This window comes from Ovis canadensis, chromosome 3, assembly GCF_042477335.2.
Source record: "Ovis canadensis isolate MfBH-ARS-UI-01 breed Bighorn chromosome 3, ARS-UI_OviCan_v2, whole genome shotgun sequence".
Taxonomy (NCBI): Eukaryota; Metazoa; Chordata; class Mammalia; order Artiodactyla; family Bovidae; genus Ovis; species Ovis canadensis.
Genome location: NC_091247.1, coordinates 231877087 through 231900742, shown reverse-complemented (window position 1 = coordinate 231900742; position 23656 = coordinate 231877087). Strand labels below are relative to the sequence as shown.

Genomic DNA, 23656 nt, shown 5'->3' with positions numbered 1-23656 from the left:
TAGGATAATAACCCAGAGGGGAGGGAGGCTTGGCAGAGATTAGTTGGGGAGGAGACCCAAGGTTTCTCACCACATTAGGGACAGCTTCTCATTCTCCTGGGGCCACTAGGTCATCTGAGGTATTTATTTCAAAGTCTGAATTTAAGACTGAAGCCTGAGCTCTCTTCTGAAGATGAGAGAGTAGGTGGGACTTGTACTCTGAGGAAGCACACCCTCCTGGGAAAATGGGACACCTGGAGATGAGCAGGCTGAAAGGAAACAAATGACTATATTTCTCATCTTTTTGGAAGATGGGGAGCATCAACTAATGTCAGGATATGCTTTGAGTCGGCACACAAATTTGTTCAATGAAGAATATAATTAGTTTAATTTTTCTTCCTTAAAGACAAATACTTTCCGAAACAAAAATTGTGAAATGATGACTGTTTCTGCCAATAATATTTAGAAGGGCAGAAATCCATGGAGCATTTCACCATGTCTCTGAAGGTGTCACCTAGATTTCACCCCAAAGTGAGCTTCCTCTGCATTTGATGAGTGTGTCTGCCCTGTGGGGCTGTGACACCCACCGGGGGACTCATGATGTGCCTGCTCCTGCTTCTTTCCTGTGCAGGGGGGTTTAAGAGCTTATCTGTGCGACCAGAGTGCCTGACCTTCCACCAAGACATGACCCCTTAGGTTGTTTCATCCACCACTGAAAAGGTTCACAGTGGCTTGGCCACATATCTGAGGCCATGGATGATGGAACTAAGGTTAAGTCTCCAAAGCTGCCTGATTCCCACATGGGGGGCAGTCAAGAAGACAGACGGCAGTTGCATCCAGAGGGTCAGGGGAGGGCATAGCGGGAAGGATGGGAAACTGTAAACCACTTCGGTGGGTATTGGAGAACAAAGCCTGAGGCATTTGATCCAGAATTGGTTATTGAAATGTTTGAGAGTGGTGTTTGTTCTGTGGAGTCAAGATTCCCCACGTGATCATTGTGAGGGTTTCCTGGGATTCGATGCAAATCATAGGAATGGAATATTATTTAAATAACTGAACAAATAGGTCTAATCAGAGTATAACAGCTCATGACTTTTGGTTTTTTCTGTGTAAAATGGAAACATTACTACCTTGTTTATGTGGGGAGTAGCCTATATTGTTTTCAGAGAAGGCAATGGCACCCCACTCCAGGACTCTTGCCTGGAGAATCCCATGGATGGAGGAGCCTGGTAGGCTATAGTCCATGGGGTTGCACAGAGTCGGACACGACTGAGCGACTTCACTTTCACTTTTCACTTGCATGCATTGGAGAAGGAAATGGCAACCCACTCCAGTGTTCTTGCCTGGAGAACCCCAGGAATGGGAGAGCCTGGGGGGCTGCAGTCCATGGGGTTGCACAGAGTAGGACATGACTGAGCCACTCAGCAGCAGCAGCAGCTCATAGTGTTTTACCGTTGACCCCAGAGAGAGCAGGGTTCCCCTTATCTCTGCATGCCCATGGTTCGGTGGGAGGGGTCACCCCCAGGTGAGTGTTGGGGACTCAGCCTGGAGTATCCAGCAGGGCTTTAGAGGCTTGGCTCTCATGACGGCTCTCCGTCTCCTCAGCTTTATCTGGTCAGTTTCAACCATCCTGCGTGAGGATGCAGAGGAGGACAGTGGGGGCTGAGTTCTTGACCTTGAAACAACGAGAGGGACTTGCTCTCGTTCCTGGTTTGATCTGTGTCTTGCCAAATTGTCCGGTTTCTCCTTTCGGCCTGGATCTTCTAACACCACCCAGGAAATATTACATCCACCACTCTGTTAGGCACGTGGCAGCTCAGGGACTGATATGGAAACAGCCTCTTTCTGTCACTCACACCCGCTCGCTACAGCATCTGTAAAGGTTGTGAGTTTACAGGACAGACGGGAGAGGTTTCTATTAAAAGAAAAAAACAAACACCCCTGAGGCTCACTGGAGAAAAACCCCCTGATTCACCATGGGAATGGCCCCCGTGGCCGCAGGTGTGCAGCGGGCATAGACGACAGTGATGAGTGTGAAAAAGGTCCCCAACCAGGAGAACAGGCGTGTCGCCAGGTGAGCCCAGTGTGATGGAAGCTGGGGCAGAGGTGGTGATGGGCAAGGAGGAGTAATGAGGGCCTATTTACTTTTCCTAATTTTAAAAAATATTAAGCTTTTATAGACTATGTTTGAACATTTTGGTAGCTACAAAGTGGATAAATAAAATTTTCTCACTACCTTCTTCACAATAACTCAATTTCTCTCTGTGTTCTTAAACTTTGTTCAGATTTGAAAACTGAGCACAATGTGTGTTGATTCTCATTTCTTAGTGCTGACTGTGCATTGAGGAGAAAGGGTAGAGTGGACCCAATAGAGCGCAGGGCGCTGGAGAGCAAACTACAGACCAGGGCGCTCCAAGCCTGCACTATCCACGGTGAAATCAGTAAAACCACCAGGGTCTGTCAGCGCAGAGGACCTGAGAAGTAGCAACAGTGATCTCTTTTCTTCTCCCACCATTGCCAGCCCTAGCAGGGGTCCAGAGTGGCTCCTGGGGTATGTGTGTGCTTCTATGTTTGTGCATGTGTGTGTGTGCTCGTGCGCGTGCTTGTGTGTGTGCGCGTGGGTGTGTGTGCCTCTATGTTTGTGCGTGTGTGCGTGTGTGCGTACGTGTTTGTGTGCGCGTGTGCATGTGTGCATGTGTGTGCATGTGTGTGCGTGCGCGTGCGCGTGCGTGTGTGTGCGTGTGTGTGTGTGCGCGCGCCTCGTATTTCTTCCTGCCACAGACGTGAGTCTGGATGCTTCAAGTAAGCAGTGGCCATGCCACGCAAACAGCGCGGTGAACAGGGTAGTGTCCTTGGGAGCTGAGTGTGCACAGAGTTTGTATAATGGGTCCAGGGGCAAACTTCCGGTTGTTCCCGTGGTTCACACCTGTTTTGTGAGGGGAATGGTCTTCCCCTGGGATATCAGCTCAAAGCTTATGGAGGGAAGGACTACACAGGTGTGTGTTAGAGCCAGCAGCTCTGGGCACGCATGATTGGGCAAGCCAAGGGAATGGCTTGAGGCTCCTGACCTGAAGGAAGAGACTGTGGACATAGGGATCCCAGGCCTGCAGAGTCAGAGCTCTGATTGCCCGCAGGGGCTCTGGGTGTTAGTGGAGCAGAGAGGTGGAGGGGCTGAGATGCCAGCTGCCTGTCCCAAGACCAGAGTAGGAGGGAGCAGAAAAGCACGTCGTGTGGCCCATCTTTGTTTCTGCACGTCTTTCTGTCCAGACACCAGGCTATAGGGAAGACTCGATTGTTGCTTTTTAGAACCGCTTTAGCTACTCTAACTCTTTACTTTTCCACTGCATTTTTAAAAAAGGTAAATGCGTGTATATATGCATCGCTGGAAGTGCTAGAACTTTCTGTTTTCATTTAACAATTTGCCATAGATACCTTTCTATTACCTACAGATATAACTCACTTGAATAACACCAATAAACCAAAAAGCAAATTGATAGTGTTGCGGTATGTGAATGCACTGAAGATTTACTTAACTGGTGGTCCCTTGCCATGTTTTCTAAATATTCTGTGATTAAGTAATGCTGATGTCAACATTGCTGTTATACGTGTAGTTGCACGTATGTTCCCGTACACCCATTTCTTGTCATCTGGCTTCGCTTGCTAAAGACTCAAAGACAATTACATAGCCAAATTTTCAGTCCTTTTCTTTATGGCTTCTGACCCTTGGCTTTTATACTTCAGCAGCATCTGGACTCTGAAATTACAGAATGAAACGTCTTCTGTGCTTGCTTTCTTTCTTTCTTTGTGTTGTTTTCACTGTTTCAACCTACGGTTCACACAGCCCAGCCCCCTGCAGAATCTCCCTTGCTCAGGTTCGCCTGGGCCTTGCAATCTCGCGGGGAGGGCCTCTCTGCCGCGGCCTCCCGCTTTCTGCCCGCCCTGGGCCGCTCCGCGCCGTGCTGTCCCGAGCGGGGAGCCCCCTCCGAGGCAGAGGCCCCCGGCGAGCTCGGGCGTTCAGGCGGTAGGCGCCACTGCGGCCTGCCGGCGACGGCGCCTCGTCCCGGGGACGCTCGAACCGGTTGTCGTGCGCCCCCGGCGGCCGCCTGCAGAGCGTTCCCTTCCTTCGGCGACCTTCACAAGGGCTGCGATTCAGCCGGCAAACGCGGAGGAGAGCTCCAGAGGCCGGCAGTAGTGGCTGTGATAACCCTGGTGCTGCGGAGGCCTGGGCATGCCTGCTCCTGCTGAAGATTGGATCTGCAGTATTCTAAGAGGCGGCCTCGCGCCGCAATAGAGTTGGTGTGGCTGCTCGCTCGGGTCGACCAGCATCTCCCCGCGCCCATCCATATGTAGGACTTCGGAGCGGGCAGAGAGAGGGTTTTCCACGTCGGAGCGCTGTTGGCTCGGCAGCCAGGCTCTTGGGTCGCCGTTTGGGGCGTTCGTTTTCTTTCCGCGATAACCCCACTCCAGGCCGCGGGGTGTGGCCAGCCCGCGCGAGTCCTGCTCGGAGAGCTCGTTGGGGGCCGCGCCGGGGCCCCGTCTCCGGGCCTGAACGCGTCCTGCTCTCGCTTGACTTAAACGGGCAGGCTTGCGTGGCGAGGCCGGGCCGTGTCTCTAGGAGCTGGTGAGCGGTCGGGACGTTTTCTCTGGTCCCGCGTACCACCTGGGCTATAGCTGGCGGCTGAGGCTGACCGTGCCCCGCGGAATGTCCTGGGCCACATTGTTCGGTTTTCCCGTTTTGGTTGCGAGTTGCCGTGTCTCTGGCGGCTACCGCGCTGGGCTCCCGGCCGTCCCTGGATCCCCTCCCGCCTCCCCGGGAGTGAGGGCGGGACGAACGCACGGAGCAAGGCGGCTCTCGCCGCCTGGGGCTCAGGTCCGCAGCAGAGTCGGGAGGTGGGGAAGCTGCTCCCCGACGCCCACTGTCGTTTCTCCAGCCTCTGCGATCGTCCGAGGGCGGGCTGCGTCTTCACGGGGCCCGTCTGTGGTCTCTTCTGTTCCCTTTGCGTCCTTGGATCGCACACTAATGGCTTTCTTCAGCGCTGGTGATAATAGGGAACATGGAGAGCGAGTGGGAGCGCCGCCCAATGCCCGGCTCCAGTCCTGCCTGGGCTTCGCGGTCAGAAGCGCCAAACATGTGACACAGAAAGCGTCCGGGGCCGTCCGTTGGAGGATGCTGGGGGCGCGGTCTTTAGTCAGAAGAGCCTCTGAACACGGGAGAGTGGGGGAGCGAGAAATGCAACCTCTGGCGGACTCGGAGGGAACGCGTGGGGAGTGGTCATGCTGTGCCTTCCCCCTGCGATTCGGATTTGTCCTGGTGGCGTTTATGCTGTTAAGTTGCAGCTGGGTCATCGCCGTCGACCAGACGGCCAGACAACTTTGGTGCTTTAAAGTTTGCCACAATGCAGGTTTTGGTAGTGAGGAGGCAATGGCAACCCACTCCAATATTCTTGCCTGGAAATTCCCGGGGGTGGGGGAGCCTAGTAGGCTGCAGTACACGGGGTCGCACAGAGTAGGACAAGAGTGACTTCACTTTCACTTTTCACTTTCATGCATTGAAGAAAATGGCAATCCATCCCACTGTTCTTGCCGGGAGAATCCCAGGGAGGGGGGAGCCTGGTGGGCTGCCATCTACTGGGTCGCACAGAGTCGGACACGACTGAAGCGACGTAGGAGCAGCAGCAGGTTTTAGTAGCTGACAGTGAAATCTATAATGAAAGTTACTATTGTTACTCGGCGTTACTGTAATTATTACTGTTGTCTGTAATTATGAAGTTTATCTGCAAGAACAGCTGCTCAGTTGAAGATGGCCCAAACGGAGTTTCACTATGTCTAAGTATATAAAAGCAGAGAAAACTACAACCCACAAGGCCTTGTCCCCTGCCCCGTAGCAACCATTCTGGAAATCCACATCCCCAAACTGCTGCATTAGGCCTCAAGGTCCGGTCTGGGTCAGTGACTGTTTCCTCCCATGCGCTTTCCAATTAGAAACAAATCGGTGGGAACATGGTCCTCCAAGCAAGCCCAGGGCCGCCTCTCTTCCCCGCTGCCTGCCTCCAGCTTCCCTACATCACAAGCTCTGAGCAGGACATGCCTTCCTGGTTTGCTACCACTCCTCCGCGTACCCCTAGTCTCAGCCTAATGCAAGTGGTGCTGGCTGACCCCTTGCAAAGCAAATAGTAGCTTGGAAATGCACGTCCTGGTCTGTATTTTAAGATCTTTATAAACATGGCAATGGAAGCATAATGTTGAGTGAGGAACATGTGTAACACGGTCAACGATTTCTTTACTAAAGCTATTCAAGGAGGGGAGAGAGGCTCAAGAAGCAAGTGATGGACAAATATACACATATATTCAATAATAATGGCTAATTTGCATTGTATGGCAGAAACCAACACAAAATGGTAAAACAATTTTCCACCAATTAAAAAATTTTCAAAGGAACAATACTAAACTATTCCAATGCCTTTTGTAGGCAGAGAGATATCCACGTTACTCTGCATTTTTTCCCTAGAATTCTAAAACTGGCATGACGACGAGGTTTCTTGACATCTTTAAAACATTGCTTTCTAGAAACATATCCATTTATGTATGTGTGTACTGCTCACTAGCCTTCATTTAATTGCCATACTTTGAAAAAAATTTAATGTGGAAGGAATTTTTATTTTTTGCTTTGAGACCAATGTTTTTGCGTTTTTATTATGGAATCTCACCTCTGTGTCCTCCGATGGGTAGTCGATAGACTCAAAGGGATCATTCAGCAGCTGTGGAACTTTTCCTCTGAGTAGCTCCCTGCTTTCTGATGCCCTGCCACACAGATCAGAGCCTCGTGGCTGCCAGAATGTTCATGGGCTCCTCTGCCTGCAGTTGCAGCGTGAAGACCGCCTGAAGGCAGAGAGCGGCGGAGTCATCAGGTTGGTGTATGTGCTCACCTTCACGGGAGGAACCCAGCCCCGGAACCCCCACACTGCCTGCTGTTCAGGGTCTGAGAACAGTTTCCTGTTTTGTTCAGATTTCTAATTCCCAATGGTAGGTGAGCAAGTTAGACACTGTTCCTGTTATCGTTGCAGGAAGGGGAACCCTCTCCAGGGCCCTAGAGTGGGCTCACACTTGCTGACAAAGCAAGAGACTTGGCTGGAAAAGGGCGCCCAGGAGGACAGCAGCAGGGTGAGAAAGCCCCGGGGACTTCTCCGCCACGTGACCTTATGTTGATGGAGTTGGTTTCCAGGCTGTCTCTGGCCAAGCATTCTGACTAGGGGTTGGTTTCATGTAGTTTGTTCAGCTTTCTAATTACCAGTTACTAGTGCTGAGGAAGTCCAGACATTCGTATTTATTTGGAAGCAGAAATCACATTTTAAGAGAAAATTATACTTTTGCATCAATAATTTAAAATCACCTAACCACACATGCGTGAAGGTGTCTGTCTCATATTCTTTGCTTTTGCTCATGAACATGTTAAAATGAAATAGGACGAGACACTTAGATGGCTTTCCTCACCCCCTAGAAGAACATTATGCCAGTAAATCCTGGGTAAGGTCTTAGGAGTCTCTGAATTTGAATCCTTCAGGTAGTATCAAGTCACTGAGGCAATTTTTGCTCCTGTTTTCGTAAGATCTGTTGGTGTAATAAGTCACACTAAATTTTCCCACAGTGTCCATCTTCTTGTATATCAGTGTTCATCCCAATGCGGATGGGCAAAGTGTATTATAATAGCACATCATCCATTCAGTGCCCTGCTGTACAGGAGAGCATGTCCTGATGGAGCATGCTTAACATACCACTGTTTGTGTTTTTAGTTAGGGCATGAAGGAGAAATACACTTTCGTGTTTGCTTACAAGGAACTAGAAGGATCCCTAAGAAACAAAAGCTACCTGTGGCGGGCAGACGGCCCTGGACACACAGGCTAAATGACAGGAGGCACAAATTAAGGCAAAGTATATCCTGTACCTGTATTATATCCTCGTGGGAATTTTCACTAAATTGAATTTTCTAAAACCTCCAAAGAATAAAATGCATTTTACTGTTTTTATTTTACAATATTATTTTACTGTTTTTACCAACTGAATGGATTTCTGGTTGTTTTACCAAGGCTGCTGTTGGGCTTCTCTAAAATGTCTATCCGTGAGATTTTTCTGGTGGTTTTGATGGTTTTTATTTAACTTTGATAAGGAAAAAGATTTTTCTCAACACCCTAGGTAGTTCATCCGTTTCCTTTTTCCTCCTTTCAGATATTTTGTATACTTTGTGGGTTTTGGCACTATTTTCACAACTTTTGTTTGTAGGAAAGAGGATAAAGCTTTGCTAGTTTGCTAGGGTCGCCAGAATAAAACACCGCAGCCTGAGGCTTAAATAATAGCGCTGCATCCAGGTTATCCAGCCTCGTAGCATCCGGCTGTGCAGAGTCCTCCCGCAGTGCTCTGCTTTGTCGTATCAGCAGTAATGTTTCCTCTTCTGTTCCTGTTGTCTTGTCTCTTAGTCAATACAGCTAAAGATTTGTTACTTATGTTAACCTGGTTGAAGTAACTTTTGTTTTAAATTGATTTCTTTGGTTTTTCTCTTCTGTGTATGTATCTGAGAGCTAATCTTTACTATTTTCATTCCTCCTTCTAGCTTTGAGTTTGGTTTGGTCTCCCTTTTCTGCCTAGGTGTAAAGATAGGTTGCGTATTTGAGCTTTCTTTTAAACGCATGCGTTACCAGCTTTACATTTCATTGTCGGTGATGTTTTTGCAGAATCCCGCACATTTTGGTATGTTCTGTTTATATTTCGGCTTGTCCCCAGGTATTCTCTGAGCTCCTTTCTTATTGCTCTTGCTTTTAGCCTGCTGGTTACGCAAGAGTGTGCTCAATCTTCACATGTTGTGGATCTTCCCACCTTTCCTTCTGCTATTAACTTTCCGCTTCGTTGCATTGTGACAGGAAACAGTGCCTTTGCAGGATTTGAGTCTATTTATAGTGGGCTTATTTTCTGGCCTAACATCTGGTCAATTTTGGAGAATGTTCCCCGTGCACTTGTGAAAAGTATGGAGTCTGTCTGTCTCTGCCCGGGTCACACGGTGCCCTAGCAGCATGGTTCTCAGGGGTCACCTCTCACTGTCGGGCGCGCCTGTTGGGTCGGGAGGCCATTTTCATGCATTACTCACAGGGGGAGATCACTGGGACAAAGGGGACTCCTTTCTGTCAGCCGGTGACTCTGAGTACCCCATTCTATGGTAGATAGGCTAAGAGTGAGCTCTGGTACGTCCCGGGAGCCTCTTTCAGACTCACCCCTTGGCTACATTCTCAGAAACTGGAAAATTTAGCCCTGCAAAAGGCCTGGCCCAAATACAAACTCAGTTCAGTTCAGTTCAGTCATTCAGTCGTGTCCGACTCTTTGTGACCCCATGGACTGCAGCACGGCAGGCCTCCTTGTCCATCACCAACTCCTGGAGTCCACCCAAACCCATGTCCCTTGAGTTGGTGATGCCATCCAACCATCTTATCCTCTGTCATCCCCTTCTCCTCCTGCCCCCAATTGCTCCCAGCATCAGGGTCTTTTCCAATGAGTCAGCTCTTTGCACAAGGTGACCAAAGTATTGGAGTTTCAGCTTCAGCATCAGTCCTTCCAATGAACACCCAGGACTGATCTCCTTTAGGATGGACTGGTTGGATCTCCTTGCAGTCCAAGGGACTCTCACAAGTCTTCTCCAAGACCACAGTTCAAAAGCATCAATTCTTCGGGGCTCAGCTTTCTTTATGGTCCAACTCTGTGTTCACTCTTGCTATTGTAGCCACGCATTCTGTGAAACAAACTCAATCAGAAGGACAATGCAGATAGTGGAGTGCAGTGTATTACACCGGCGGGCCCAAGGCAGAGTCCTCTTAGCCAAGGACCCGACCAGTTCTTCTGAAAACCTTGTATACCCTAAGTGTATGTGTCCAAACCCACCTCCCCAAATTCCCTGAAACTAGTCTGAACAAAGAAAAAGAAAGATACAAAGTTAATCCATAATTCATATGCCTTAAGCCCAGGTAGTTAACAGTAGATGATTATCAATAGGCCTGTGGTCATACCCCAACAAGCATAATAGAATTTATGATTCTATTCGGTTACACAGATAATCAGGGTATTCTTTTAGGCGACAGAGTCCAGGTACGAGCCCGGGGGCTCTTCCCTCCAGGGGTCTGGTTTTCCAGTTGGTGTGCCGTTTCCATAGATACTGGGAATATAGCTCAAAGTCCATAGTCTGGCCCAAGATGGAGTCCTGCTTTCAAGATGGAGCCTGTTCTCTCTGTTTCCTCCTTCATTGCCATCTCCTGTTTAACCACTTCCAATCTGCCTTTATTCATGGACCTAACATTCCAGGTTCCTATGCAGTATTGCTCTTTACAGCATTGAACCTTGCTTCTGAGACCAGTCCCATCCACAACTGGGTGTTGTTTTTGCTTTGGCTCCATCCCTTCATTCTTTCTGGAGTTATGTCTCCACTGATCTCCAGCAGCATATTGGGCACCTACCGACCTGGGGAGTTCATCCTTCAATGCTTGTTCACACTGCTCATGGGTTTCTTGAGGCAAGAATACTGAAGCGGTTTTCCATTCCCTTCTCCAGTGGACCACATTCTGTCAGACCTCTCCACCATGACTCTCCTGTCTTGGGTGGCCCCACACGTCATGGCTTAGTTTCACTGAGTTAGACAGGGCTGTGGTCCATGTGATCAGATTGGCTAGTTGTCTGTGATTGTGATTCCGTCTGGCTGCCCTCTGAGGCCCTCTCTCAGTGCCACCGTCTTACTTGGGTTTCTCTTACCTTGCACATGGGGTGTCTCTTCACGGCTTCTCCAGCAAAGCGCAGCCGCTGCTCCTTACCTCAGATGTGAGGTAGCTCCTCTCAGCTGCCGCCCCTGACCTTGGACGTGCGTTAACTCCTCCCAGCTGCACTCCTGCACCGTCGCAGCTGCTGCACTCCTACGCCGTGGGGGACCTCCCAAAAAGATGGCCTCTGAAAGGCACACTAGCTTTTGCCAAAAGGAGTGAGAGAACTCAGAATCTCCTTACGTTCAGTTCTCCGTGGCCCTCAGTCGGAATCCGGATTTCAGGGACTCATGCCACATGTCTTCCTGTTGCCTCCCTATCTCCTGTCCCCCTCTCTCTCCATCAGGTTTCCTAGACAACCCCTACTAGACCTTTCATGTCCACATGATCTCTAGGAAAGGGTTCTGAGATTCCCTTTGGTCCAGGTCTTTCTCTGTATTCAAAAGCCTGAAGGATCAAAAGCTCTCTTAACATTTTAAAGATCCCTTTCTAACTATGATTGTCTCTCAGGTGGGCAGGGAACAAAGCTTCCCCCACCCCTGAACATCCTAAAGAATTCCCTTGTAACTATTCCTGTTTCTCAGGATGGGGAAGGACCAAGCTTCCCCCACTCCTGCAAACTCCCATAACCTTTCAGGTCCTTCTGATGGGACAAAGACCTCCCTTCCCATCAGAGGGACAATCCAAGATTTTCATCAGCTGATCTGCCCCTGATATCAGAGTCTATTTGAGCACTATTTGGCCTATAATTTAGGTATAAAGGGATCAACCCGGTGGCTCAGAGGGTAAAGCGCAGAGAGAGACCTGGGTTGGATTTGGGTCGGGAAGATCCCCTGGAGAAGGAAATGACAATCCACTTCAGTCTTCTTGTCTGGAAAATCCCATGGACTGAGAAGTCTGATAGGCTACAGTCTACAGTCCATGGGGTCGCAAAGAGTCGGACACGACTGAGTGACTCCACTTTCACTTCAGGTATGAAACTGCGACTACAGAAAGGAAAGGCAACTTTCTGACACAGGATGGCCACGATATTCTTTAGACTCTGGAGAAAACTGGTGAAAGTGAAAAAAAATTTTTTTCTCAGAAACTGCAAAATCAGTTCTTTTTGCATATGCAATTAAAAACAAGTTTGTTAAAACGCCTGCCTAGGGAAAAGCTTGAAATTAACCCTTTTCATGTCCCTGAAACACACAGCCCACTTTGCCTGAGACCTTGGCCTTGGGCAAATTAGAACTTCAAAAAAAGGGAGGGGGGGTCAAAGAGACATTTTAAATATCAAGTGGAAAACTATGAGATTTCCATCTGTCTGTCTGGATTTGTGTATGTCTTAGTGTGTGTCTTTTGTTTTTTTATTTGTTTTAATAATATTGTCAAAATGGTAAATGAGTTCTAATAATTGGCCTAAAGAAAAGTTGAATAGGAGGGACAGTCCTAAGATGGCGGCGGAATAGGACGTGAAGACCACTTTCTCCCTCAAAATTCCTCAAAAGAACATTTCAACACTGAGCAAACTCCACAAAACAACTTCTGTAGGCTGGCAGAGGACATCAGGCAACCAGAAAAGCAGACCATTGTCTTCAAAAACAGTGAACCTCTCTGGGTGTCCCTCAATGTGGAGAAACTTTTCATCTTTAACCTAGATGTTTTATCATCGGTGCTGTATAGATGGAGAAGTCTAGAGGCTACTGTAAAAATAAAACTGAAAACCAGAAGCAGGAGGCTTAAGTCCAAAGCCTGAAAACATCAGAGAACTCCTGAATTCAGGGAACATTAAGCAATAGGAGCTCATCAAATGCCTCCATACCTACACTGAAACCAAGCTCCACCCAAGGGCCAACAAGTTCCAGAACAAGACATACCACACAAATTCTCCAGCAACACAGGCACACACTCCTGAGCTTCAATATACAGGCAGCTCAAAGTTACTCCAAAACCTTTGACGTCTCATAACCCATCACTCCACTGCACTCCAGAGAGAAGAAACCCAGCTCCACCCACCAGAACTCCAACACAAGCCTCCCTAACCAGGAAACCTAGACAAGCCACTGATACAACCCCACCCACAGTGAGGAAGCTCCATAATAAAGAGAACTCCACAAATTACCAGAATATAAAAAGGCCACCCCAAACGCAGCAATATAATCAAGATGAAGAGACAGAGGAATACTCAGCAGGTAAAGGAACAGGAGGGTTGCCCACCAAACCAAACAAAAGAGGAAGAGGTAGGGAATCTACCTGAGAAAGAATTCCGAATATTAATAGTGAAAATGATCCAAAATCTTGAAATCAAAATGGAATCACAGATAAATAGCCTAGAGACAAGGATTGAGAAGATGCAAGAAAGGTTTAACAAGGACCTAGAAGAAATAAAAAAGAGTCAATATATAATGAATAATGCAATAAATGAGATCAGAAACACTCTGGAAGCAACAAATAGCAGAATAACGGAGGCAGAAGATAGGATTAATGAAATAGAAGATAGAATGGTAGAAATAAATGAATCCGAGAGGAAACAAGAAAAACGAATTAAAAGAAATGAGGACAATCTCAGAAACCTCCAGGATGATATGAAACGCTCCAACATTCGAATTATAGGAGTCCCAGAAGAAGAAGACAAAAAGACCATGAGAAAATCCTTGAGGAGATAATAGTTGAAAACTTCCCTAAAATGGGGAAGGAAATAATCACCCACGTCCAAGAAACACGGAGAGTTCCAAATAGGATAAACCCAAGGTGAAACACCCCAAGACACATATTAATCAAATTAACAAAGATCAAACACAAAGAACAAATATTAAAAGCAGCAAGGGAAAAACAACTAATAACACACAAGGGGATTCCCATAAGGATAACAGCTGATCTTTCCATAGAAACTCTTCAGGCCAGGAGGGAATGGCAAGACATACTTAAAGTGATGAAAGAAAATAACCTACAGCCCAGATTACTGTACCCAGCAAGGATCTCATTCAGATACGAAGGAGAAATCAAAAGCTTTACAGACAAGCAAAAGCTGAGAGAATTCAGCACCACCAAACCAGCTCTCCAACAAATTCTAAAGGATATTCTCTAGACAGGAAACACAAAAAGGGTGTATAAACCCGAACCCAAAACAATAAAGTAAATGGTAACAGGATCATACTTATCAATAATTACCTTAAACGTAAATGGGTTGAATGCCCCAACCAAAAGACAAAGACTGGCCGAATGGATACAAAAACAAGACCCCTCTATATGCTGCTTACAAGAGACCCACCTCAAAACAAGGGACACATACAGACTGAAAGTGAAGGGCTGGAAAAAGATATACCATGCAAATAGAGACCAAAAGAAAGCAGGAGTGGCAATACTCATTTCTGATAAAATAGACTTTAAAAAAAAGGCTGTGAAAAGAGACAAAGAAGGCCACTACATAATGATCAAAGTATCAATCCAAGAAGAAGATATAACAATTATAAATATATATGCACCCAATATAGGAGCACTGCAATATGTAAGACAAATGCTAACAAGTATGAAAGGGGAAATCAACAATAACACAATAATAGTGGGAGACTTTAATACCCCACTCACACCTATGGACAGATCAACTTGCCGGGGTCCAGCCCCGGTGGATCCAGGGAATTCGAAGGGTGGACGGCGTCGGCGTGGAAAGACTTGTTTATTTATTAATGTAAGATTAGATTAAGAAACTATAGTGTAGTAAGAAGATTAAGTGGAGGAAGAGGGCTGAATAGCTTGGTTTACGCGGAAGGCCAATAAAATTCCAGACAAGGAATTTGCACCATCTACGTTGGGCCACCGGCGCCCGCTTGAATATCTAAGGGTGCCTCGCCTTAAGCTCCCTTTCTCGTGGGTCTTAACAGCCGGGGCAAGTAAGTAGACCTGGCGAGCCTCCGCGCTCCAGGTGGAGATTCAGCCTGAAGTTAAAGTAAAGAGCAGAGAGAGGGAAAGAGAGAGAAGAAGAAAGAGAGAGAGAGAGACACGGGGGGAGCCAGAGCCCCAAGAAACCAGGCCGGGAGACTAGTTAGAGTAGCTGGTCCAAGAAGCTGGCCCCTGGAGCTGGCCCCATCCTTTATTGTTCAGAAGGCCTTTTATACTTTTGATAAAACACAGAGATCAATGGGTAACACAAAATTATGTAGCGTTCGCAGCTCAGACTCTTTCTATACATCATTTTGTATATAAAAGGTCTCAGGTGATTTACATTATCTACTGGCCAAGAGGCTTGTTAACACCTTTTGGCTCTCTTCCTTAATGAATGTTAATCTTGTTTCCCCTGAAGTGTTTTTCTTTAATCTACATCTCCTTAAAGCATTAACATTAAAGTTACATCTCTATAGAACAAAGGTGCAGTGGGATATAACAAAGAAGGTACTTAACTCAAAGATCTAATGTTGCTAACACAAGGTCTACTACTTGTTTTTCTAACTATATCTACAACTAAAGGATGTGAAAATTTGGCAGCAAATATTGACTCAACAAATGAAACCTTTAATCAGTCCTAAAAAGATTTTGACTCCTCGGAAGCCCTTACATTCCTAGGATGTTTTAAGCTTCCTGTGCCTCCTGCAGTCAGGAGGCCTCAAACAATCACATGCGCAGCTGTAGGAGTCCTGCAGGCAGGCTAGAAAGCCATCAGAGGGTTTTTTGGATTGAAACACTCTTTCAAATGCAGAAGACTAAAGCCCTGAATTGACTTTTTCCAGAAAATGTCAGAAGAGTGGAAAAGCAGAGCACAAAAACCGGCAGATTTTTGTTGGGGTACATGCTTAGGAATTTCCAGAGGGGTCCCTGAAGTCTGAGCACGCCTTGCGTATGTCAGCTTCCTTCCTCATGACCTTGTCACGGGCGGGATTCCTCACACTGGCTCCCGGCATCAACTAAACAGAAAATCAACAAAGAAATGCAAACTTTAAATGATACATTAGACCAGTTAGACCTAATTGATATCTATAGGACATTTCACCCCAAAACAATGAATTTCACCTTTTTCTCAAGTGCTCATGGAACATTCTCCAGGATAGATCACATCCTGGGCCATAAATCTAAACTTGATAAATTCAAAAAAATCGAAATCATTCCAAGCATCTTTTCTGACCATAATGCATTAAGATTAGATCTCAATTACAGGAGAAAAACTATTAAAAATGCCAACATATGGAGGTTGAACAACACACTTCTGAATAACCAACAAATCACAGAAGAAATCAAAAAAGAAATCAAAATATGCATAGAAACTAATGAAAATGAAAACGCAACAACCCAAAACCTGTGGGACACTATAAAAGCAGTGCTAAGAGGAAAGTTCATAACAATACAGGCATACCTCAAGAAACAAGAAAAAAGTCAAATAAATAACCTAACTCTACACCTAAAGCAACTAGAAAAGGAAGAATTGGAGAACCCCAGAGTTAGTAGAAGGAAAGAAATCTTAAAAATTAGGGCAGAAATAAATGCAAAAGAAACAAAAGAGACCATAGCAAAAATCAACAAAGCCAAAAGCTGGTTCTTTGAAAGAATAAATAAAATTGACAAACCATTAGCCAGACTCATCAAGAAGCAAAGAGAGAAAAATCAAATCAATAAAATTAGAAATGAAAATGGAGAGATCACAATAGACAACACAGAAATACAAAGGATCATAAGAGACTACTATCAGCAGTTATATGCCAATAAAATGGACAACGTGGAAGAAATGGACAAATTCCTAGAAAAGTACAATTTTCCAAAACTGAACCAGGAAGAAATAGAAAATCTTAACAGACCCATCACAAGCACGGAAATTGAAACTGTAATCAGAAATCTTCCAGCAAACAAAAGCCCAGGTCCAGACGGCTTCACAGCTGAATTCTACAAAAAATTTCGAGAAGAGCTAACACCTATCCTCCTCAAACTCCTCCAGAAAATTGCAGAGGAAGGTAAACTTCCAAACTCATTCTATGAGGCCACCATCACCCTAATACCAAAACCTGACAAAGATACTACAAAAAAAGAAAACTACAGGCCAATATCACTGATGAACATAGATGCAAAAATCCTCAACAAAATTCTAGCAATCAAAATCCAACAACACATTAAAAAGATCATACACCATGACCAAGTGGGCTTTATCCCAGGGATGCAAGGATTCTTCAATATCCGCAAATCAATCAATGTAATTCACCACATTAACAAATTGAAAAATAAAAACCATATGATTATCTCAATAGATGCAGAGAAAGCCTTTGACAAAATTCAACATCCATTTATGATAAAAACTCTCCAGAAAGCAGGAATAGAAGGAACATACCTCAAATTTATATATGACAAACCCACAGCAAACATTATCCTCAATGGTGAAAAATTGAAAGCATTTCCCCTAAAGTCAGGAACAAGACAAGGGTGCCCACTTTCACCACTACTATTCAACATAGTTCTGGAAGTTTTGGCCACAGCAGTCAGAGCAGAAAAAGAAATAAAAGGAATCCAAATTGGAAAAGAAGAAGTAAAACTTTCACTGTTTGCAGATGACATGATCCTCTACATAGAAAACCCTAAAGACTCCACCAGAAAATTACTAGAGCTCATCAATGAATATAGTAAAGTTGCAGGATATAAAATCAACACACAGAAATCCCTTGCATTCCTATACACTAATAATGAGAAAGTAGAAAAAGAAATTAAGGAAACAATTCCATTCACCATTGCAATGAAAAGAATAAAATACTTAGGAATATATCTACCTAAAGAAACTAAAGACCTATCTATAGAAAACTATTAAACACTGGTGAAAGAAATCAAAGAGGACACTAATAGATGGAGAAATATACCATGTTCATGGATCGGAAGAATCAATATAGTGAAAATGAGTATACTACCCAAAGCAATTTACAAATTCAACGCAATCCCTATTAAGCTACCAGCCATATTTTTCACAGAACTAGAACAAATAATTTCAAGATTTGTATGGAAATACAAAACACCTCGAATAGCCAAAGCAATCTTGAGAAAGAAGAATGGAACTGGAGGAATCAACTTGCCTGACTTCAGGCTCTACTACAAAGCCACAGTCATCAAGACAGTATGGTACTGGCACAAAGACAGAAATATAGATCAATGGAACAAAATAGAAAGCCCAGAGATAAATCCACACACATATGGACACCTTATCTTTGACAAAGGAGGCAAGAATATACAATGGAGTAAAGACAATCTCTTTAACAAGTGGTGCTGGGAAAACTGGTTAACCACTTGTAAAAGAATGAAACTAGATCACTTTCTAACACCACACACAAAAATAAACTCAAAATGGATTAAAGATCTAAATGTAAGACCAGAAACTATAAAACTCCTAGAGGAGAATATAGGCAAAACACTCTCCGACATAAATCACAGCAGGATCCTCTATGATCCACCTCCCAGAATACTGGAAATAAAAGCAAAAATAAACAAATGGGATCTAATTAAAATTAAAAGCTTCTGCACAACAAAGGAAAATATAAGCAAAGTGAAAAGACAGCCTTCTGAATGGGAGAAAATAATAGCAAATGAAGCAACTGACAAACAACCAATCTCAAAAATATACAAGCAACTTATGCAGCTCAATTCCAGAAAAATAAACGACCCAATCAAAAAATGGGCCAAATAACTAATAGACATTTCTCCAAAGAAGACATACGGATGGCTAACAAACACATGAAAAGATGCTCAACATCACTCATTATTAGAGAAATGCAAATCAAAACCACAATGAGGTACCACTTCACACCAGTCAGAATGTCTGCGATCCAAAAATCTGCAAGCAATAAATGCTGGAGAGGGTGTGGAGAAAAGGGAACCCTCCTACACTGTTGGTGGGAATGCAAACTAGTACAGCCACTTTGGAGAACAGTGTGGAGATTCCTTTAAAAATTGCAAATAGAACTACCTTATGACCCAGCAATCCCACTGCTGGGCATACACACCGAGGAAACCAGAATTGAAAGAGACACATGTACCCCAATGTTCATCACAGCACTGTTTATAATAGCCAGGACATGGAAACAACCTAGATGTCCATCAGCAGATGAATGGATAAGAAAGCTGTGGTACATATACACAATGGAGTATTACTCAGCCGTTAAAAAGAATACATTTGAATCAGTTCTGATGAGATGGATGAAACTGGAGCCGATTATACAGAGTGAAGTAAGCCAGAAAGAAAAACACCAATACAGCATACTAACACATATATATGGAATTTAGAAAGATGGCAATGACGACCCTGTATGCAAGACAACAAAAAAGACACAGATGTGTATAATGGACTTTTGGACTCAGAGGGAGAGGGAGAGGGTGGGATGATTTGGGAGAATGGCATTGTAACATGTATACTATCATGTAAGAATCGAATCGCCAGTCTACGTCCGACACAGGATACAGCATGCTTGGGGCTGGTGCACGGTGATGACCCAGAAAGATGTTATGGGGAGGGAGGTGGGAGGGGGGTTCATGTTTGGGAACGCATGTACACCCGTGGTGGATTCATGTCAATGTATGGCAAAACCAATACAGTATTGTAAAGTAAAATAAAGTAAAAAAAAAAAAAGAAAGAAAGAAAAGTTGAATAACAAAGATTCTTAAAGTAAGGGTTGGGGGTAGTTGGTTGGTTTGTTTCACTTAATGGCTGTCTAGTTGTTCCACCACCACTTGTTGAAAAGACCACCCTTTCAGGATGCTTGTTGCAAGTCAGCTGGCCGTATATTTGAGGGTCACATTTCCCTGGTGGCTCAGATGGTAAAGCGTCTGCCTACAATGCAGGAGACCCGGGTTCAATCCCTGGGTTGGGAAGATCTCCTGGAGCAGGAAATGGCAACCCACTCCAGTGTTCTTGCCTGGAAAATCCATGGACAGAGGAGCCTGTTAGGCTACAGTCCATGGGGTCGAAAAGAGTTGGACACAACTGAGCGACTTCACTTCACTTCACAGAAAAATAAGTACTTACAAATCAGACAATTCTAAATACAAGTGAAGTTAACCTAAATGAATATCTGATTCACATGAACTGGGAAATATTCAGTATTAAATATCTAGTATTAATGTTTGTTTGCTAATCTAATGTAGACATGTCTAAGAGTCATTAACATTAAGCATAATGTTTTCATTGTGCCTAGGTTTATTATAAGTTAAATATTGTTATATTGTTATATCTGCTACAAGTTTGTCAACAAGGAAAACTCTAGGAAAAAAAAAAAAACTCCTAAGAAATGTAAATGAGATATGAACTTTAAGATACACTATTAAGAATAATTATATTTTAGGAACGTCTGTCTAAAATAGACTCTCCAGGTTGGGGTAACTTGAGTTTCCAGGGGTGTGCTAAACTAAGTGACAGAAGCTTATTGAATAGCCAGGTCATGTCCAAATATAGTGAGATTCTCAGACATTCATTACTGAACACTAACTTCCTCCTAGAGAGAAACTAGAGATTTTGGACCATTAATGAATAGTGTTTGATGCCATCCTGAGATGTTCTCTAGAATTTTCCTTAGAAATTATCACTGGTAATTATGTTCACCAATCTATAGAATGCTAATATAAAGGTCAGTTCTTGGTTGATTAAGGAAAGCAGGATGTATGTTATCAGTAAAAAAGATGAGAAATGAAATTACATTTTATGAAGGGAGAAGGAAGTAGGTCTGACTTACAGGTGGCTGTTTCAGGATGGGAGAACAAAGTAATGGATACAGAACGTGATGAGAAGGTTTTATGGGAAGTGGACCCCAAGGGAAGAGTTTTGTGCATAAATACAAGTTTTCTTGAGATGTTGAACTGCCTTTGATCATGGATTTCAAGTTTCTTCATCTCTGAAGTGATCTATGTTTACCTTTGAAATCTTTTGTTAACTTTGGCTAAGTGAGTAACTATTGTTTCATATTAATGACTTATATGATCCAATCCGACTGAGTGTTATAAACCCGCTTGATATTTATTGAAAACATTTCCAAAATCATTTGACTTCGAGCTAACTTTGGGGTGCTCCACAGGGCCCCTGAGACATCCTGAAGAGAGATATTAAACTACCTGAGTACATTTGAGATGTTAAATTACATGGGGAGCATTGTTGGAGGAGTGATGAATCTTCCCAGGTTATATTGTATGGTTGATGTTACTAATATAGATATCCTAGAAAGTATGTGAAATTCATGAAAATCTGATATGTCCTGGTAAAATGTTGACAGTTATAATTCTAGTTATCATATTAAAGTGTTACATATCACAGCAATGATCAGGCTACTTTGTCAATTGCAATTTAATCAGATTTTAAGCATGCCTTCTATAGTCTCATTCTGATGCCTTTGCAAGAATACTGCTACCTCAAGATTTATGGAAAAGACTTCTAAGATTAAACGATAAACACATTTTGTTTGTTTGTTATCTGGTAAGCTGGTACCAGACTGGAATTTAGTCTTCTCTGTGTTAAGAGAACAAAATTTTGTTAGAATGAGGCCTTCAAAAACAGATTATGAATTTCTTTGCCTTTAAGTGATTTACATTTGTTTTTAAAATCTTTTGTTAATTTGGTAAAGTAAATAAGCATTATTTAAGATTGGAGCTTCCCTGGTGGCTCAGAGGTTTAAGCATCTGCCTGCAATGTGGGAGACCCGGGTTGGATCCCTGGGTTGGGAAGATCCCCTGGAGAAGGAAATGGCAACCCATTCCAGTGCTCTTGCCTGGGAAATCCCATGGATGGAGGAGCCTGGTGGCCTACAGTCCACGGGGTAGCAAAGAGTCGGACACGACTGAGCGACTTCACTTTCAAGATTATGGAACTTGTAAAAGCTCATTCTGCTTCCACAAAAAAATAACCCCTCACTGTTAGACTTTTGCTATTCTGATGTCTTTAAAACATGGCAACAGTCTACTCCTAAAATGGGGAATTAAAAATGCATGAACAGTGGCTGTAAATCAAAGAGTCAGGGCGGCCACTTGGCTTCTCCCAGCTCCCTGACAAACCTCATTTTTAGTTGATGGGTTAAAGCCTTCCCTGGCTACAGGGTTAATGCCCTCACAATGACAAAAAAAAATTATATTTCACTTAATATTAAGTGAAATTTTGTTAGTTAAGGTCTGTATTTACTACGACTCACTTCTGAGATAGTTCCTTGTTGTTATGTTATATTGCTAAAAGGTTTAATTAATTAAGTTATTTGAAAGGACACTCTAAGTTTGTTTCTAAAGCTTATCTCAGTAACCAATCTTTGGATAAAGGTCAGGTCCTCCATGATGTACAACCAGGAGATTAACACCTGGCTATAATCATTTAACTAAGTGAGATAGCCTGATATACTGGGCTCTACCTAATGAAAGTTCTTGACATAAATTCTTGCTTGTGACCTTACTAATAACTGCTAGCTATGTTATTTACTGTCGCCTGTTTCAGAAGATTGTTTCTTACATTACTAAATGTGTGACTGACCTGTGATAAAATGCTGATACGCAGTCCCGTATGATGTCAATGACTGTAATAATGCAACTCTAGATATGGAAAGAAGCAACAAGAGGGAGTATTCTCCTGGGCCAAGAGGCTGGTAAGACAGGTATGGCCCTGAGACTTTTGCTACTTGCAAGGTCTGGTCTAGTAACAGCACACAGTGGCCTGTGAATGGAATCTTCATCAGACCCGGGACACAAGGGCCGTGAAATGCCCCCAAAGCATGGTCAGATCTGTGGCTATGAAGGGACCCTGCTGACTGGAAGTTGGCACTTGCCAGCTGTCTCTACAAAGATTACATCATGACCACTGCAAGCTGCTGACCTTGAAAGGAGTTCAGGGTGGAGATCAGAAATGAGGCACTCTGTGCTCTGGGAAAAACCCAGAAGAACCGGCCTGCAGAGAGTAGGGTGTTTTCAGGTAAAGGTTATTATGAGCCCAGCTTCTCGCCTCTTCTTGCACCTAGAAAGACACTAATGTCGCGGCCCAATGTCTGATCCTGGTTCTCCCCCAGCTCCTCGGGAGCTTTTCTGCTTCTCTCAATCTTTGGGCCATGTATCTTTAACTTTCTTGTTAAGTTTGCTTCTTCCAGAATACAACAAATCTCCAACTGATAGTCTGACAAGAATATTCCCTGGCCAACACCCAGACAACGCTGAAACAAGCCGCCTTATCATTCCATGGACTCTCATCTCCTTCCGTAAAGGCACCCTGGCAGAAAGCAGGCAAAGGGAACCTAGAGCCTCAGACGCCCCTACAGCCTGAAGAAGCCAGAGCGGTCACCGTCCCCTTTTCCCCTGAGGCCAGATTCCCAAATGCCTGAGAAGGGAAATAGGTAGATAGTTAGACGTGAGCAGGGTATCAGACGGGGCCAAAGAATGGGCCCTAAAAATAAAGAGAGGGAAGAAGGTGGAGACCCAAGGATGGAAGAGCAGAGAAGACCAAGGGGAAGGGAACGCAGGAACGGAGAACCAGCCGTGATCGTCCTTCCCTCCCCCATGATGTACCTACTAATGGATTTCAGGTCCTCCTGAGCAGTATAACCTGTCTCCCCTCCTGGCCCTTAGGGAGAAGGTCTTTGCCTTACTCCCCACCCTCCCCTTCTCATCCAATCAGCAAATGACCCGAAAGACCCCTATCCTGCTCCCTGTACCCTGGGTATAAAATTGGACTAAGGGCCCCTGTTCAAAGACGGTTCTCTCTTGAGCTGGCCCTCTAATAGCATCTCCCACTCGAATAAACTTTATTTCCCTTTCACTCTGTCTCATGTCAGGAAATTATTTTCCAACCAGCGCCCAGACCACAAAAACTTTCCTTACTGCTGTTACAAAATACTGAGTAAATTCTCCTATCTGAAATAGGAATGTCTGATGTACTTACCAGGATGACTGTGACTGGCACAGGAAGCCCCGCGAGGCTGTCAGGGGACGTCTCAGGA

General features: G+C 44.5%; 1 non-coding gene across 1 annotated transcript; it reads left to right on the top strand.

Moving 5' to 3' along the window:
• Positions 1 to 19502: 19502 nt before the first annotated feature.
• Positions 19503 to 19574, top strand: TRNAC-ACA (transfer RNA cysteine (anticodon ACA)). The gene has a single exon. It is a non-coding gene; the product is annotated as a tRNA-Cys (tRNA).
• Positions 19575 to 23656: the final 4082 nt, after the last annotated feature.